General features: G+C 45.4%; 1 protein-coding gene across 1 annotated transcript in view; it reads right to left on the reverse strand.

Moving 5' to 3' along the window:
• Nucleotides 1-14,120, reverse strand: part of slc6a19a.1 (solute carrier family 6 member 19a, tandem duplicate 1) — a 46,571-nt gene that overhangs the window by 31,617 nt on the left and 834 nt on the right. The gene's annotated exons all lie outside the window — the stretch shown is intronic.

A 14,120-nucleotide genomic window follows, 5' to 3' on the forward strand; every position in this document is an offset into this window, starting at 1 on the left:
TCACATAAAGACTGAAGCTCACTAACCTGCACAGATGTTGGCACGGTAAGAAGTCTCACAACACCAGGCTAAAGTATAACAGGTTTATTTGGAATCACGAGCTTTCGGACTGCTGCTTCTTCCTCAGGTGAGTCACCTGATGAAGGAACAGCACTCCGAAAGCTCGTGATCCCAAATAAACCTGTTGGACTTTAGCCTGGTGTTGTGAGACTTCTTACCGTGCCCACCCCAGTCCAACGCCGGCATCTCCACATCATGTGTGGATGTTACCCTCAAATCGTCACCGCCAAAGACAGACATCATGTTTTTTAACTTTGTTTAAACGATAATTTTGTCAGTCACTTCACCCGTAGAATAAACTTTAATGTGAGATGTGTAGAATTAAAATAATTTTTTTTTTAGCCATTGAATCTCGTGATACTGACGATTTGTAATAGCACATATAAAATAATTTGTCGTTTGAGCTATATTAGAAATAATAACAGCCACAACCATAAAACCAGTTCCTCAACGGTGTAGCCCCACCACTCAAAAGGTTTACTTTGAGCACAATAGTGTTTTCTTGTTAAAATCATGATTTGGAACGATAGAGTTCCACACAATGATTAGCTTTATATCCCCCTCGGGAGAAACAAAGCTTGTTTATTTCTTGATTCAAAAGGTTTCTTCATGTTAATGCGATCAAACTGAAGAGAGATCGGGAACTGCAAATCAGGTATTAACAGAGCTGTGTTGAAGATCTCTGACCAAAGGAATATAGGTCTGGAACCAGAAGAGAAAATGCTGGAAAATCAGCAGGTCTGGCAGCATCTGTAAGGAGACCCTAGGGTCATCTGGACTCAAAACGTCAGCTCTTTTCTCTCCTTACAGATGCTGCCAGACCTGCTGAGATTTTCCAGCCTTTTCTCTTTTGGTTTTAGATTCCAGCATCCGCAGTAATTTGCTTTTATCCAGAATATAGGTCTGGGTTACTCAATGATGTGTAGGGGAATGATTCAACTACTGGGACCATCATCTGACACCCTTCTCACATTTTAACTAAGGGCTGGTGTACGGTAACCAGAAGCACAATCCTTTTTAATTTGCTTTGATTTGATTTATTATTGTCACATGTATTGGGATACAGTGAAAAGTATTGTTTCTTGCACACTATGCATACTGTTCATAGTGTACATCGGGGAGAAGGAAAGGAGAGGGTGCAGAATGTCGTGCTACAGTTATAGTTAGGGTGTAGAGAAAGATCAGATGTCTGATGGCAACAGGGAAGAATCTGTTCTTGAGTCGGTTGGTATGTGATCTCAGACCTTTGTGTCTTTTTCCCAATGGAGGAAGGTGGAAGAGAGTATGTCCGGCGTGCGTTTGGTCCTTGATTATGCTGCCTGCTTTCCCAAGGCAGTGGGAAGTGTAGACGGAGTCAACCACATTGATGTGGGTCTGAAGTCATCTGTAGGCCAGACCAGGTAAGGAGGGCAGATTTCCTTCCCTAAAGGAACATTAGTGAACCAGATGGGCTTTTGACAATGGTTTCATGGTCGCCATTAGACTTTTCAATTCCAGATTTTTATCGGATTCAAATTTCATCATTTGCCACGGTGGGATTCAAACCCAGGTCCCCAGAGCTTTACCCTGTTCATTCATGACTTTAATTAAAGTTATTTTGATACTGTGACAGGGGAAGAAATCTGATTGGAGGGATTCAAACATGGAGTTCCAGGAAATGGGAACAGATTTGGGAAGTGACAGAACACTCAAAAAATATAGAAAGGATACTAAAACTATAGAGTGCAAATTTCCCAAGGTTATACGAGGAATGAGGTATTATATTTATGAGGAGAGACTTGAGGTTATTGGGATTTTTTCCAATATAAGAAGGAAGGTGAAGCGTTAGTAGAGACTTTTCTAATTCTGAGTAGTTTCAATGGAGTAAACAAGGAGAGACTATTTCTGCTAATTGACGGTTCAGCGATGGGCCATCAGTTTAAAATGATGAAGAGAATGGGCAAAGCGAATGGAGAAATTTCTTTACTCAGTGAATTATTAAAATGTGGAAAGTTTTACCTTGAGGGAGAGACAACCGTGTCCTTTCCCAGAAAATACTGGCAGCAGAAGAAAATAGAAGGAATGTGAGGCAGCGGGATTAGATTTTGATTGCAAAATGTCAGCAGGGGCACAATGGGCTAAATGGCCTCCTTCCATACACAAGCTGCTATGGGCTCTAACACTGAACTAGTTAAAGTTGCAGGACAATTGGGGGAGAAAAGGATAAGGAGGTCCATGTTAAAAAGCCTTATTTATTAGTGTCACAAGTAGGCTTACATTAACACTGCAATGAAGTTACTGTGAAAATCCCCTAGTTGCCACACTCCTGCGTCTGTTCGGGTACACTGAGGGAGAATTTAGCATGGCCAATCCACCCAACCAGCACGTCTTTCAGAGGAAACCGAAGCACTCGGAGGAAACCCATGCAGATATGGGGAGAACGTGCAAACTCCACACAGACAGTGACCCAAGTCGGGAATGGAATCCGGGACCCTGGTGCTGTGAGGCAGCAGTGCTAATCACTGTGTCACCGTGCCACCCGTTATGTTATCCTGTAGGAGAAATACCACTTCAAATCTATCATTATGCCCCAGGATGTCCCACATGGTGGCACAGTGTTTAGCACTGCTGCCTTACAGCTCCAGGGACCTGGTTTCAATTCCAGCCTCGGGTGACTGTGCAGAGTTTGCACGTTCTCCTCGTGTCCACGTGGGTTTCCTCCGAGCGCTCCAGGTTTCTTCCCACAGACTGAAAGACGTGCAGGTTAGGTGGATTGGTCATGGCTAAAGTGCCCCTTAGTGTCCCAAGATGTGTAGGGCCTAGGTGAGATGCTTTGTTGAAGGGTCGGTGCAGATTCGATGGGCTGAATGGCCTCCTTCTGCACTGATTTTCGCACTAAAGTTCAACACTCCTGAAATGATTTGAAATCGTATCTGTTGGCGGCAGTTGTACAGATTGCAGCTGTTTACAAGGCTGGTACATTGTACAGTGCTCACTCAAAACAGCTTTTTAAAAGGGTGAGTTAATAATTTACTGTGGAATACCCATAAAGCAAAGCAAAGTGCTCTCCAATAAGCCTGTTATGGTTTTAAAGCCTAATTAAGGGAAGGCAAAACATGAGATTCAACTGTAACGCTAGAGGTTCCCAATTAATTGTTTATAACGTGAGTGCTCTCCTCACTCATTTTGTTTCCTCTCACAGCCAGTGAAAATGTTGTAAATATGCAGAGGGATTCCACACGGTTACATACACAAGAGTGCATAGAATTACCATGTTATAGAATCCCTACAGTGCAGAACGAGGCTATTCAGCCCACTGAGTCTGCACCACTCACAATCCCACCCATCACCTATCCCTGGAGCCCCATGTATTTACCCTGCTAGTTCCCCTGACACAAAGGAGCAATTTAGCATGGCCAATCAACCTAACCTGCACATCTTTGGACTGTGGGAGGAAACCAGAGCACCCGGAGGAAACCCACGCAGACAGGAGGAGAATGTGCAAACTCCACACAGACAGTGACCCAAGCCGGGAATCAAACCCGGGTCCCTGGTGCTGTGAGGCAGCAGTGCTAACCACTGTGCCACCGAGCTGCCCCATATTGGATACAGAAACAGACCATAGGATCCAACCAGTCCATATTGTTGTTTGTGATCCTCTTGAGCTTCTTCCCATTTTTCCTCATCCCTCTGGGTGCTCCGATTTCCTCCCACACTCCGAAGATGTGTGGGTTAGGTTGATTGGCCATGCTAAATTGCCCCTTAGTGTCAGGGGGATATGCAGGGTAAATACATGGGGTTACGGGGATAAGGCTTGGGTGGTGCAGGCTTGATGGGTCCAATGGCTTCCTTATGTTCTGTAGGGATTCTCTCAATCTACCATCTATTCCCTTCCTCCTCAAATACTCCTCTAGTTTCCCCTGAAACAACATCTATACTATTCACTAATCAACCGCCCAATGTGGAAGCACCCGTTCTTTGGGTGAAAATGCTTCTTCTGAATTCCCTCCTGGATTTCTTAGTGACTATCGTATATTGATGGCTTTTAGTTGTGCTCTTCCCCACAAGAGGGAATGTTCTGTCTGTATCCACTCTAACAAAAACTTTTCACCATTTTAAAGGCCTCTATTCGGTCATCCACTCAGTTTTCTATTTTTAAGAGTAAAGAGAGGCAGCCTGACAATTCTTCCGTGTGAAGTAAACTCATGTATTTCTGGTATCATGCTTGTAGGTCCTCTCTGCTCCCTCTACAGTGTCTCTATATCGTCTTTCAATATGGCGACCAGAACTTTACGCAGTTCCCAAAGTGTGCTCTAACCAAGATGCGATACAGGTTTAACATAACTTCCTACTTTTCCATTTGATCTCTCTGGAAATAAAGTCTAGTGCCTTGTTTGTTATTTTACACATGGCCTTGCAAAAGTGTGCCGCACACTTTAAGTGATTCACACTTCAAGATCCCTTTGCTCCTCGAATACTGTCAACAGACAGAATCTCATGTAATTTATTGCAATCCTCCTCAGTTTTAACTATCCCCTCCCTTCCCACCCGCCCCCAATTGGTGTAATTTACAAATGTAGGAATTGTTTTTTTGATTCCGCAGTGTAAATCGTTAATTTGAGTTGTTGACAGCAGTGTTCCCAGCACCGATCCCTGTGAGATGCCACTTCCCATCTTATGCCACTGAATAGGGCGGCACAGTGGCACAGTGGTTAGCACTGCGACCTCACAGCGCCAGGGACCCCGATTCAATTCGGCCTCAGGTGACAGTCTGTGTGGAGTTTGCACATTCTCCCCCTGAGTTTCTAATGAGCATTTTAACGTTCAAATAATGTTTCCTCTGCACAATTTGCTTATTATTTTGGTACAAGGATGACATCCAGCTGTGGTTTCCTCCCACAGTCGAAAGATGTGCAAGATGGATTGATCAATGCGTGGGGTTACGGGATTAGACCTAGGTAGTGTGCTCTTTCGGACAGTCAGCGCAGATTCGATGGGCCATCTATGGGGATTCTATGATAAGCTGCTGTTTGCAACACTGTAAAAAATGGGAAGGAAAAAACAGCTAAATAATAAGGAGAAAAGTACACTTAACAGTAGAATGAATAAAACTGAAGCTCAGTTCACCCATTAGCTCATTTTCCTCAGCCCCGTGATAACCTTTTTAATACTGTGCAGTTGCAATTTTTCAAAAATGGAATCATCTTTGACTAATATAGTTTAGATTGTAATTATTAAGAACTCACATGATTTTGTGACAATTCTCATTGCCATCTTGGACTCTATGTTTGATTCATGAGGTTAACTAACTCCTTGAAGCTCCACACTTGTTAGCCTCACACTGAGGAAATGATAGCCTAGTGGTATTATCGCTAGAAATCAAGAATCTTAGCTAAGGTTCTGGGGTCCTGGGTTCGAATCCCGCCACGGCAGATAGTGGAATTTGAATTCAGCAAAAAACATCTGGAATTAAGAACCTACTGATCACCATGAAACCATTGCCCTTTAGGGAGTGTGGTAAACCACTGTTAGCTTTTTGCCTGTGTGTGGGACATGCCTGGACACGTGCCTGCTGCCCTGCCCGGGACTCCTCCCCCCCTAGTCCAGGTATAAAGGTGACTGCTCCCCACCCCCTGCCTCAGTCTCTGGACCAGTTCATCGGCATGGGTGTGCTCCAAGTCTTTTGCTAATAAAAGTCTATTTGTTCTTGCATACAAACTAGTCTTTGCTTGATTGATGGTGCATCAGGGAGGGAAATCTGCATCCTTACCTGGTCTAGCCTACATGTGACTTGAGAGTCATAGCAATGTGGCTGACTCTCAACTGCCCTCTGAACAAGGGCAATTAGGGATGGGCAATAAATGTTGGCCAGCCAGCGACACCCCATGTCCTACGAATGAATATGTAAAAAGGCTGTATTCAAACATTGCCCAAGAACTTCCAAAATTAACCCTCAGTAACAGAATTGTTGATTAATCAGAGAATCAAGTCTGCACTGACAACAATCCCACCCAGGCCGTAACCCCACATATTTACCCTCCTAGTCCCCCTGACACGAAGGGGCAATTTATCATGGCCAATCCACCTAACCTGCATATCTTTGGAGTGTGGGAGGAAACCCACATACCAACCGACTGAAGAACAGCTTCTTCCCTGCTGCCGTCAGACTTTTGAATGGACCTACCTCGCACTTAGTTGATCTTTCTCTACACCCTCGCTATGACAGTAACATTACATTCTGCACCCTCTCCTTTCCTTCTCTATGAACGGTATGCTTTGTCTGTATAGCGCGCAAGAAACAATACTTTTCACTGTATGCTAAGACAATAACAAATCAAATCACGCAGACACGGGGATAAATGCAAACTGCACACAGACAGTGACCAGAGGCCGGAATCGAATCCAGGTCCCTGGCACTGTGAGGTAGCAATGCTAACCACTGTGCCACCATGTTACCCACAAGCCTTGAATCTTGAGCCTGCCAATTCCATTCAAACCTAAACAGTGAGAATGAAAAGAATTGGATTTATCCTGGGAGTTTAAAAAAGTTAGCTAAAAAAACAGTAGACAATTTCAATGTCGTGGTTATTTTTTGAAGGGTATAATATATAAAATATTTTAATTACAAAGTGTTAATTTTGTTTCAAATTAAGTGGACACCTTGAAAAGTAGGTTTGCTGTGAGTTTCTAATGAGCATTTTAACGTTCAAATAATGTTTCCTCTGCACAATCTGCTTATTATTTTGGTACAAGGGTGACAATCAGCTGACACTGAGTGATCAGAAGAAATTAATCCCAAAATATCGGTAAAATTGTGGATGTCCCCAAAAAATCTTTATCCAAACAATATTTTTAAATTTCATTTATTCTGTGGCTATAATGAAATCTTCAGCTGTTGCATTGGATGCGAGTCAGATAGTCACATCCACTCATTCAGTGAATAGGTGATTCCTACAAAAGTTGATTCAACTGTACTTCATCGATACACTTCCTGCATCAACTCACCCAAAGCACTCCTCCTCACATTTTGTAAATCCTAAAGTTTAGCTCCAAAACTTTGGCCTCATAGAGTCATAGAGCCTTACAGCACAAAAAGAGGCCCTTCAGCCCATCATATTTGCCATCAAGCACCTATCTATTCTAATCCCATTTCCCACTGTGTCACCGTGCCGCCCCAATTTAAAAAGAAGTCCTTCTCCATCCCTCTTGTTTCTTTTAGCAATGATCTTAAATCTGGGTTCCAGTCCTCCTGTCCATAATGCAAGTACACAAGAAATAGGAGCATGAGTAGACCATTCGGCCCATCAAGCCTGATTCATCATTCAAAACGATCATGGCTAATCTTGGGCTTCAACTCCACTTTCCTACCTCCTCCCCGATACCTTAATTTTCCCGAGACTCTAAACTCTGCCTACCCCACTCTAAATTTTCTACAGAAACAGATTCTTCCAAATAACCCTATCAAAACCCTCAAAATACTGAACACCTCTATCTAGGGGAGGTGGTGGCCTAGTGGTATTATCGCTAGACTATTCATCCAGAAACTCAGCTAACTTTCCGTGAACCTGGTTTCAAATCCCGCCACAGCAGATGTTGGAATTTGAATTCAATAAAAAATATCTGGAATTAAGAATCTACTGATGACCATGAAACCATTGTTGGAAAAACCCACCTGGTTCATTAATGACCTTTAGGGAAGGAAATCTGCTGTCCTTACGTGGTCTGGCCTACATGTGACTCCAGAGCCACAGCAATGTGGTTGATTCTCAACTGCGCTCGGGCAACTAGGGATGGGCAATAAATGCTGGCCAGCCAGCAACACCCATGTCCCATGAATGAGAAAAGGATCTTCCTTTATGCTTTGATACATTTTCAAAGACCTCATTAGCGAACAAAAAAGGATTTATTTTGTGATCATTAAGAGCAGTAACATTATTGCAACTAATTCTAAAATACCTCTGCCTAATAGAAACTCCTCCCCCGGAACAATTTCCCACTCTGAGTCCTGATTGGTCACCCAGACCCAGGTGGCCCTTACTCTGCTGTGTTGCCCTTAAAGGGACAATCTCTGCTTCAGGGGGAACAATCCCAGCTTCTTTGTCCTTGCCTCTGTTTCAGAGACAGGTAAACTGGCTGTCCAGTGTAGAAATGAAACACACAGATCAGGAAGATTATTTTTATTCTTTTATGGGATGTGGGCGTCGCTGGCTAGGTCAGCATTTATTGCCCAGCCCTAGTTGCCCTTGAGAAGGTGGTGATGAGCTGCCTTCTCAAATCACTTGAGGTGTAGGCACATCCACAGTGCTGTTAGGGAGGGAATTTCAGGATTTTGACCAGTGATAGTGAAGGAACGATGATATATATCCAAGGCAGGATTGTGAGTGACTTGGAGGAGAACATCCAGATGTTCCCAGGTATCTACTGCTCCTGTCCTTCTAGATTGTGATGATTGTTTGTTTGTAAGCTGCTACCTAAGGAATCTTGGTGAGTTCCTGCAGTGCATCTTGTAGATGGTACACACGTAGGTGGTACAGAAGCAAGTGGGGCTGCTTTGTCCTGAATGGTGTCAAGCTTCCTGAGTCTTGTTGGAGCTGCACTCATCCAGGCCAGTGGGGAGTATTCCATTACACTCCTGACTTGTGCCTTGTAGATAGTGGACAGGCTTTGGGGAATCAGGAGGTTAGTTACTCACCACAGGATTCCTTGTCTTTGACCTGCTCTGGAACCACATTATTTCAGTTTCTAGTCAATGATAACTCCCAGGATCGGTCTTGTTTTTTGGTAGGGTTGGTGATGTGATTTAGGTTGACTGAAGGGGCGCACAGCAATTGGCCTTTGTATTCCTCGACTGTGGAGAGGACCCGGTGCAGAGGGGGGCGGGGAAGGCAGAGACCTCCTCGTGAACCTGCTCCTGGGCCATAAACCGGTCCAGGCAGCAGGCGACCAAGAGGGTCGTCCGGCCCAACTGTCTGCCCCTCTACCGCGGCTACATTCGCAGCTGGGTGTCCCTGGAGAAGGAGCATGCAGTGTCCGAGGGCACTGTTGATGCCTTCCATGCCCATTGGGCACCACAGAGGCTGGGATGTATTATCGACCCCGTTAATCGCATTTTAGTTTAACGTTTTAAGTTTCCTTTCTACTTTGTCTTTCGTTTCGGGCAGTTTCCTTCTTTTTGGGGGCTGCCCCTTTTAATTTATCCCTCAGTTAATTTGATTTAGTTTAATTATTTAACCAAAAAGATTGACTGTGGAGAGGAAGGAATGTGCTGGATATCTTGTGGCTGCTCTGTAGTGATCCCTCCTGAACAATATGTGCATATGCATGATGTAGGGTGCAAGAGGGTGGGTGACTGGGGCCCATGGATCCACATCCCAGCTTGAGGCAGTGTATTCAAGAGAGAAACATGGAGGGAGTTGGGAAGGAAGGAATCACCTGCAGTGACTCACAGGGACTCATCAGAGACAATTGGATCTTTAGCAGAAACCAGATCAATATTTGAACTAGAGCAAGGTGTAGGGTTACAGGAAGAATACATGGCTGTAGGATTCATTCTGGATTTCCCAAGCAAGGAACTGGCAAGAGTACTATCGATCGAATGTCCTCCACTTGGGTTTATGTAGAGATCCTCTTATTGTGAGGATCACTGAGAGGGGATTTACCAGAATGGTTACTGGGATGAAGGACTTTAGCTACAGGTCAGGTTGGAGAAGCTGGCTTTGTTCTGGTTGGAGCAAAGGAGATTGAACGGAGATTTTGATAGAAGTGTACAAGATATTTAAAAATTCATTTGTGGGACATGGGCGTCGCTGGCTGGCCAGTATTTATTGGCCATCCCTAGATGCCCTTGGAGGGCAGTTGAGAGCCAACCACATTGCTGTGGCTCTGGAGTCACATGTAGGCCAGACCAGGTAAGGACGGCAGGTTTCCTTCCCTAAAGGACATTAGTGAACCAGATGGGTTTTTCTGATAATCGACAATAGTTTCATGGTCATCAGTAGATTCTTAATTCCAGATATTTTTTATTGAATTCAAATTCCACCAGCGTCCATGGCGCGATTCAAACCCGGGTCCCCAGAACATCAGCTGAGTTTCTAGATTAATAGTCTAGTGATAATATCACTAGGCCATCACCTCAAAAGGTTGAAAAGGATGAAAAGGTTAGGAGAGATTGGAAAGGTTCGCACACTAATTAATGGTAAGGGCTCAGAGACAGGTTTAAGGCTTTAGACAAGAGATAAAAGGGAAGATGTGAGGAAGAGGGTTTTATTTTCACAGTGAGTGGTGATGATCCGGAACTCTTTGCCTCTGAGGTGTTAGAAGCAGAGCTGATGAATGATTTCAAAAGGAAATTTGACAGGAAATAAATTTACTTGGATACAGGGATACAGAAGGAGAATTTGAGACTGGCTGGATTGCTCTGCAGAGAGCTAGCATGGATTCAATGGGCTGAATGGTCTCCTCTTATGCTGTACTGACTAGACGACTTTCTAAATCGTTGTCCTGAATGCTTCTAGCCCTCATACACTGTGATGCTGAAATTGTGTTGAGGGACAGGGGTCCATTTATCGCATTCACGATGGGGTGCATGGTCACGGGGAACCTATTGAATGGATGACGCATTCTGGCTGTATGCCCACAGTGTCCCACAAAGCATGTCTTGTGAGTTGTTCTCTGCTGGAGCAGGGAATCATCTCTGGAATGTGTTCATCTGAAAGTCCTCTCTGTTCTCTCAGTGGAGACATCAAACCACGTGACATAAACTTGTTAACATCGCCTCTAAAGTTCTCATCATAGAATCATAGAATCTATGGCACGGAGACAGGCCCTTCGGCCCAAACTGGCCCATGACGACCAAAACGCCCACCTAAGCTCACCTCATTTGCCTGCATTTGGCCCATATCCCTCAAAACATTCTTATCCATGTATCTGTCCAAATGCCTTTTAAATGTTGTCAATGTCCCTGCCTCAACCACTTCCTCCTGCAGCTCATTCCACAGACGCACCACCCTCAGTGTAAAAAAAGTTGCTCCTCAGGTTCCCATTAATTCTTTCCCCTCTTAGCTTAAACCTATGCCCTCTAGTTCTCGATTCCCCAACCCTGGGAAACAGACTGAGTGCATTCACCCTATCCATACATCTTGTGATCTTATACACCTCTATAAGATTACCCCTCATCACGCCTCATCCTTGTGTTCAAATACCTCCAGGGCCTCTGTAATCCTCAGAACGTTCTGAGGTGTCTGCGTTCCTGTAATTCTGGCCTCATGAGCATCCTCCATTTTAATGGCTCCGCCATTGGTGGTCAGTTGGCTAGGCCCCAATCTCTGGAATACCCACTTGCTACACCTCTCCATCTCTCTACCTCGCTTCCCTCCTTTAAGACACTCCATAACACCCACCACTTTGAGCAAACTTTAGTTCACCTGACCTAATATTCCCATTGCTGCTCGGTGTCATATTTTGTTTTATAACGCTCCTGTGAAAAGCCCTGGGACATTTTGGGCAGAGTTTTCCTGTCCCTCTTGCCACGGGAATCGTAGCGGGCGGGAATGGATCGTGCAAAGGTCTGTTGGCCTCAGGCGGGATTTTCTGGTCTTGGGGCGAGCGTGGCCGGAAAACCTGCCCTTTATGTCTTTAAAGGTGCTATATAAATGTAAGCTGTTGCTAGAGGCATTGACAATAAAGTACCAGGGAGAGGAATTTCAGACAAACACATCCGCCAAAATCTTGCTGCCGTTTATACCAGTGGGATCTGATGGTCTCGCCAATGGTGCACCCCCTGCTGTGAGTTACCCGGCAGTGAGCGGTGCAGTCAACAGGAACCCCATTGACAACAAAACGACCAGAACTCAGATCCCACTGACAGTAAGCGGCGGAGGAGAAAACTCCCACCCATCATGAGTTTGCACATCAGTATCGCATGCTGTAATTACAGAGCCTACAAAGTACAAATTTCAGCTCGTTGCAAATGTATGGAACTCTCCCTGGTGTAGGACATTTTCCTGCCTCCTCACTTTAAGCTCTAGGACTCCATTTCATGGGACTTCGGTGCAGAAGGAGGCCATTCAACCCATCGAGCCTGCACCAACAACAATCCCACCTAGGCCCTATCCCCGTAACCCTACATATTTACCCCACTAATCCCTCTAACCTACGCATCCTGGGGCACCAAAGGCCAATTTAGCATGGCCAATCCATCTAACCCACACATCTTTGGACTGTGGGAGGAAACCGGAGCACCCGGAGGAAACCCACACAGACATGGGGAGAATGTGCAGACTCCGCACAGTCACCCAAGCCGGGAATCGGACCCAGGTCCCTGGAGCTGTGAGGCAGCAGTGGTAACCACTGTGCCACCGTGCCGTCCCAGGTTTCAGCATGAAAAAGTTGGGGTGAGTCCACTCCTGCTCCAGTTGGTTGCTTCACAATCATCCTACAGCTATTGGAATGTTAATTGGTTCAATTCCTATCTGGGCAGGAGACCCCGCCTCAAAGAGTTGCTGGCCAATCAAAGGCTGCCATCTCTATGGTCCCAGCAGCACCACCAGGTCATTGCTGGGACTGCAACAGTCCCCAACCACAAGGAGGTGGAGCTGGAGTTGAGGGTTGGTGGGGGTATTATCGCCACAGCTGGGTTGGAAGGTCACGGCAAGGGATGGGCGGCACGGTGGCACAATGGTTAGCACTACTACCTCACAGCGCCAGGGACCCGGGTTCAATTCCAGCCTTGGGTCACTGTGTGGAGTTTGTACGTTCTCCTCATGTCTGTGTGGGTTTCTTCTGGGTGTTCCGGTTTCCTCCCACACTCCAAAGATGTGCAGGTTAGGTTGATTGGCCATGCTAAATTGCCCATTCGTGTTCGGGGGACTAGCTAGCGTAAATAGATTGGGTTAGGGGATAGGGCCTAGGTGGGATTGTGGTCAGTGCAGACGTGATGGGCCAAATGGCCTCCTTCTGCACTGTAGGGATTCTATGATTCTATAAGGGATGTGAGGGGAGTGGAGGATGGCCAGGGTAGACAGACCACAGGGGCAGGGAACTAAGGTGGGGGGAAGATTTTGCTGGGGGTGGGGCCTCTGATAGGCCCAAAGGGGCCCATTAAGAGGAACAGCCCGACCGTTGCCCCCTCACCAACCTGCCCAGTGAAAGCTGCCAAGCTTGCATGAGCTGCCCCGCCACCCTAGAATGTATTCAAGAGGCAGCTGGATATAGTACTTGGGGCGAATGGGATCAAAGGTTATGGGGAGAAAGCAGGATTAGGCGATTGAGTTGGACAATCAGCCATGATCGTAATGATGGCGGAGCAGGCTCGAAGGGCCAAATGGCCTCCGCCTGCTCCTATCTTCTATGTTTCTATAAATCCAAGCAGTAACTGGATGAGGTCCTAGAGTGACCATTAATCATCAACAACAGGCACACAAAGAAGCCATTCGGCCCAACAAACCTATGCTGGGTTGAAGTTGAGAACTGCCAGAACTTTTGACACAGATTTTACATGCTTGGTCAATTTTTGTACATTTTGTAGATTTTCCTGAGAATTACCAATTCCTGAGGTAAATGGAAACTTTGTTTTGGAATCTTTGTTTTAGTTTCTGCCCCATAGCACAAAGGACTGGGTCCACAGAATGGAATCAATCTGTCATCCTGCTGCACTGGGTCATTTTATAACTTTACAACCCAGTTGAAACCGTACAGCAGAGTACATCAGATTGTGTTCATATTAACATCGTATTCGAATAGTACTTTGCAAAATAAACACCACAGCAGCAGTATGTAAACACTGCCAATGCATAAATGAACAGCACATTCTAGAATGACCCGGTTGCGTTGGCCCCCCTGAATGTTACTTCAACCTTGGGCAAACCCGATGGTTATTTTCCTTCCATCTTGCTGCTGTTATTGCTGAATTCCACTGGGATATTCAGAGCACATTGCTGAGGTGCATCAGTTACCAGAAATGAATACCGACGCCAATATGGCCGGCCATTTAAACTCTTATGGGCGAACAGACAAATATGAAGGAAACCTCAACTGAAGTACTCAACCTCAACTCAAACCTCAACCCATGCTATCATCTGTGA

This window comes from Mustelus asterias, chromosome 2, assembly GCF_964213995.1.
Source record: "Mustelus asterias chromosome 2, sMusAst1.hap1.1, whole genome shotgun sequence".
In the NCBI taxonomy this organism is placed as follows: Eukaryota; Metazoa; Chordata; class Chondrichthyes; order Carcharhiniformes; family Triakidae; genus Mustelus; species Mustelus asterias.